The sequence below is a fragment of the Octopus bimaculoides genome, chromosome 18 (genome assembly GCF_001194135.2).
Source record: "Octopus bimaculoides isolate UCB-OBI-ISO-001 chromosome 18, ASM119413v2, whole genome shotgun sequence".
Classification (NCBI taxonomy): Eukaryota; Metazoa; Mollusca; class Cephalopoda; order Octopoda; family Octopodidae; genus Octopus; species Octopus bimaculoides.
This window is the reverse complement of record NC_068998.1, coordinates 2,039,932-2,045,083: the sequence shown is the minus strand read 5'-3', so window position 1 is coordinate 2,045,083 and position 5,152 is coordinate 2,039,932. Positions and strand designations below refer to the sequence as shown.

General features: G+C 37.3%; 1 protein-coding gene across 3 annotated transcripts in view; it reads right to left on the bottom strand.

Moving 5' to 3' along the window:
* Nucleotides 1-4,450, bottom strand: part of LOC106871468 (mitochondrial coenzyme A transporter SLC25A42) — a 27,474-nt gene extending 23,024 nt beyond the window's left edge. Inside the window, exon 1 of one of the 3 annotated variants that reach the window (XM_014917955.2) lies at nt 3,751-4,450. The gene's annotated coding sequence lies outside the window, so the exon portion shown is untranslated. Of the gene's footprint in view, nt 1-1,428; nt 1,528-1,940; nt 2,855-3,750 lie in introns of those variants that run through there. The other 2 variants (XM_014917947.2, XM_052974594.1) reach the window with 2 other exon arrangements.
* Between the last annotated feature and the right edge of the window lie 702 nt (nt 4,451-5,152).

The window sequence follows — 5,152 nt, the reverse complement described above, 5'->3', positions numbered from 1 at the left end:
TATATATATATATATATATATATATATATATGAGCACACGAAAACGTACACATATACATACATACACCCCCACCCCCACACACGACAAGATTCTGCCAGGCTTCCGTGTACCAAATAGCAAATTCCATTTAACAATTCCATAGAATACAAACAACAATTGCTAACAGCACAGATTCAAGGCCATACATTTGGCAGAAGTGTGCAGCGGCACCATTCGATTAACTCGCAGCACTTGATAAATATATTAATCTTAGTTTGACCCCCAGAAGGATAAAAAAGTAAGGTCGACCTCAGCGTGATTCGAATCCAAAAGTAAAGGGGCATAACTAAATATGGCAAGGGCCTTCTTGTAGGATCTTTACCGTTGCTGCCACTCACGATAAAGGACTTTGCTACTGAATCTATCACAAGGGTACAGAAGTTTTAAGGAGACGATTTATATATAACCACCCCCAGTTCTGACTGATACATCATTTCCTCGACTCCAGAACGATGAAAGGCAAAGTCAACGACGTAATAGGATTCGAACTCGCAAAATAGAGTTCCATAATTAAATAGTACAAATTGTTTTGACAGTAACTCTACTGATTTTAGTTATCCACTGCCCTTATTAAGGATTTCTATATTTACCACAAAGGGCAAATAACAAAACACTGTCGAAAAAGAAATCCCCCAAAAAACAGAGGTCACTTAGGAAACGTACTCACTCCATATCCTCTCTCTCTCTCTCCCTTTATACTGCATCTACTCTTTCTGTCACCTCCCCATTCACTCTCTCTCCTACATTATCTATAATCCCCCCTCTCTGTCTCACGATGTATTTCTCTCTTTTACTCTCATCCACCATCTGTGTATGTATCTTACTCCCATTTGTTGTGCGTATGTATGTGTATGCACTTGTGTGTGTGTGTGTGAATGTAACTCTGTCTCTCACTTGTTCACTCCCTAACTCTTTCACTGATTCTCTCTTACTTTCTCGCCCCTCCCCCTCTCTCTCTCTCTCTGTATATATATATTTATATATATGAGAGAGAGAGAGAGAGAGAGAGAGAAGAAAGAACTCGCCTTACAAACATCGTCCATCTGTGGTAGTAATAAATAAACATGGCAATTGTTGCTAACCACAATGTCAGAGCTGTCATTCAGACAAGGAAAATAACGGCGACACACACACACATATATATATATATAAACATAGGTATTCTTCCATTACAAACAACATAGTTCTCCTTAAACGTATATATACATATATATAAACAAGATAAACAAAAATACTGCGATCCGACCTGTTAACATATACGCACACACACACACGCACATCAATATTGTGTTACGTATACGTATAACACATTACATAAACTATATGTACACGACATATATATGTGTGTATGTATGTATATATACATGCATAACAGGCATTATATTTACCTATATAGTACATAATGGCAGTACTCCAGCATGGGCTTGGGTATCATGTGAAATGAATCGTGTAAATGGCTGCACACACCCACCCATACATACTCCAAGCTGTGCCCCCACTCTGGTCAGTCCAGTGACTGAAACTGGTACATGACATACATTCTCATATATATATATATGTATATATATATACACACACATTGTATAAGCGCATGTATGTATATATTGTATGTGCGTTTACCGGAATATATATGCATATACATGTACTTGTATATATGTATGTAACGTGTATGTGTTTGAACATATATATATATATATATATATATATATGTAGTGTATGTGTGTATATATGTAGATACACACACACACACACACACGTAGGTGTGTGTACCATGTCATTAATTGATCAGCCCCCCCCCCCTCTTTTGGAAACAAAAATACATCAAAATAAGTAAGAATATAACGTGATAATCTTTCGTTTTCAGTACAATTTACAAACGAAAGATTGCCATATAACTTACCTTTTTTTTCAAAAAAAAGGACAAGAGGATCAAAGCCGTTAATTATCCAAAAATATTTCCAAGTCTTCCTTCTCCTGTAAACATGAATACCAGGGTTCAATTTCTCGTAGTTCCACCTCAGAAGAATGAGTTCTTGCCAAAAGCCGACACCAGACTCCTTTCTCCCACCCTCCCTCTCTCTATATATATACTATGTGCGAGTGTGTATGTGTGTCTTGCCCTTTCTCTCTTACTTTCTCTCTCTCTATATATATATCTTGCACTATTACTCTCTCTCTCTCTCTCTATATATATATATATATATATATCTGTCTTTCCTACTCTGTCTTTCAATCAGTTTCTCTCTCTCAGTCTTTGTTGTCCTTATTTTCTTACTAATTAAAAATTATTTCCCTGTTTTATACAGATAACAATAAACAGCGATCCATAACGAAACAAGGCATATATCTATATATATATATATATCTGTGTGTATGTGTTGGTAGACAACAGTATATCCTTGATATCATGTCATTCTAGAGCAAACTTGCTGTTGCTTGTCTCTCCCCTCTCCTGTGTTTATTTCTCCTCTTTTCACTTTCTTTCTCCGTTTCGCTTTTGGTCAACATTATTTTCGATAATGTTAATAAATAACAGAGTTATAATCGCTGTTCCGGGCTGTTGTTCTTTCATTCAACAGCAGATGTGGAATTAGAAACGATGGAATAAGGATAAGACAAATGGTAAATCATGTTACGTTGTACGTATATATATATAATTGTGTGGGTCCCATGAAACGGAATCCCAGCAGCAGCTTCGTCTGCGGTGATGCTGGACATCAAGAGATGTTGAAGTTATCTCCCGTTAATGGACCTCTCGTGTAAAAGAAGCCGGAGGAGGGGGAGAAAAAGATATCGTAAGATATGGAGAGAGGGAGAGGGAGAGAAAGACAAAGAAACAGAGAAAGGGAAAAAGATAGGGAAAGAGAGAAAGAAAGACAGAATGCGAGAGCGGAGAGAAGGAAAAAAACACAAAGAGCGACAGAGAGAGAGAGAGAGAGAAATATAAGAAAGAGGGAGAGTGAAAGATAGAAACCGCAGATGCAATCAATGCGCATGCTCCAACTGACACACCTGCTTCTGCTTGGTTTTGCTTTCAACAGTAGTATTAGAAGACATACCTACAGTATAGGGCTCCACCCGACTTTATTCCTTTGTAATATACTGAATAATTAATTTTTTATAATAGAGTTTTTCAAAGATATGTTTCCGAAGGCTTAGTTGACGATTGTACTGATGAAGTTTTTTTTTATGCAAATTCAAAATTTATTCGAAAAGAAAAATTCATATCTTTTAACCATTCAGTGCTTATCATCATTGGAAAACATATTAGAAAAAAATGTTATTCATTGTTAATATAAAACTGGAACGCACAATACCAAAAATTCCGACTTCATATTTAGCTTTTAACCTAGTACAGTACATTAGAAGGAAATCGAAACTATTCAATATTACTTTCGATTTATAATCTTGGAGATTAATCGTTAAGTAGCACAATCTTTTTTATTGCGCCTTCCAATTTCATGTTGATACCATTGTGCAATACAAGAAAAAAAATCAACCCTGGATGTCAAATTCTTTTTCGTATTGTGAAATGATCATGAGCAGAAAAAAAAAAAAAAATTAAATTCCTTTTTAAATCAACATAATTGGCATTTAAACATTCAAAAGCATATTTCTGCAAAGTCTCAATGAAATATATGCGTCATTAATAAAGGTATGAGAAAAAAGAAAACCCAACAAATTCGTGGGGTACCAAACGGTAGAGATACCTGCTATAGTTGGGGCGAATATCATGTAGCACTACATTATGTCATGTTTTCTACCTTCTCTTTAAGAGGGATGTGATTTGAAGGAGAGATTTGGCTGCTATTTTTAGCAAATCGAGTCAATATTGGTTTCAAATTTGGCACAAGGCCAGCAATTTCGGGGGGAAGACTAAGTCGATTAGATCGACCCCAGTGTTTCTCTGGTACTTATTTTATCGACAGCCGAAAGGATGAAAGGCAAAATCGACCTGGGCGGAATTTGAACTCAGAATGTAAAGACGGACGAAATGCCACTAAGCATTTCGTCCGGTGTGCTTACGGTTCTCTCAGCTCCCCGCCTTAGATTGGGTCAATATTAAGACCAGATACGGGTTACCTTTCTCGAGAAGCGGGCCGCATGATACATGCAGACTGCATTACTAAACAAATTCAAAGTAATTTTTCGTTAGGCAGATCATTCAGAAAGTCCTGCAGTTTGCCCACAACTGAGTTAGAGGCTCTTCTACTGGTTGGCTGATCAAACTGACCCATGGCCAAAGGTGTTCCAGCTGTGACCACCCTGTCTTTTATCAAGTTATACTTTATCTCGGATTACCATTGTGCAATGAATCGTCTTTTGAAAAGACGGTAGGACAGGATTTGAGGGAGATTTGGCTATAATTTCTAGCAGGTCAAGGTGCACATTGAGAGACCTATCTCGTTCCGTGAAGGTTATTTACCTGCGAATTTTCGTAATTAGCAATTGTCTCCCTTGTTTAGACTACAGGCAACAACGCAGTTTCTCTTTCTTTCACTTTCCCTCTTCCCTACCTACTTACTCTCTCTTTAGCTGGCTCTCTGTCTCTCCCTCTTTCTTCACCATCTATCTATCTATCTATCTATCTTTCCCCTGACTTCTCTCTCTTCTATCTCTCTTATTTCTTTCTTTTCCCTTCTTTTTCTCTTTTTCCCTCTCTGTCTCTCTCTTTTACTCGCCCTCGCATTCTTTCCCCTCTACTTTCTCCTCCATCTCTTTCACCCCCACTCTCTCAAGTTCACCTTGCACTACCGTCACCATAACCAAGGGTGCCCCTACACCATTGGACAACCAGCTAGAAATAGCAAGTATTGTTTCATACCTGACTATGCACACACAAAAAAGAAAAAAAACTAAGCAATTTTTCTTTTACTGCACATCCACCTCCTCTTCCGCCGCCACCTCATCATCATCATCATCATCATCATCTTTATTAAAAGAAACAAATACATTTTACATGCAGATAAATCATTCTTTTTCCACTCTGTGGTAGCACAAGTTGATAAAGTTTTGAAAATCATCTTAAATTCATTAAACATGCAAATTTATTCATCCCCATTTTCTAATCTCATAGATTCATCCCCTTTTTCTGACCCCATGGCCTCAATG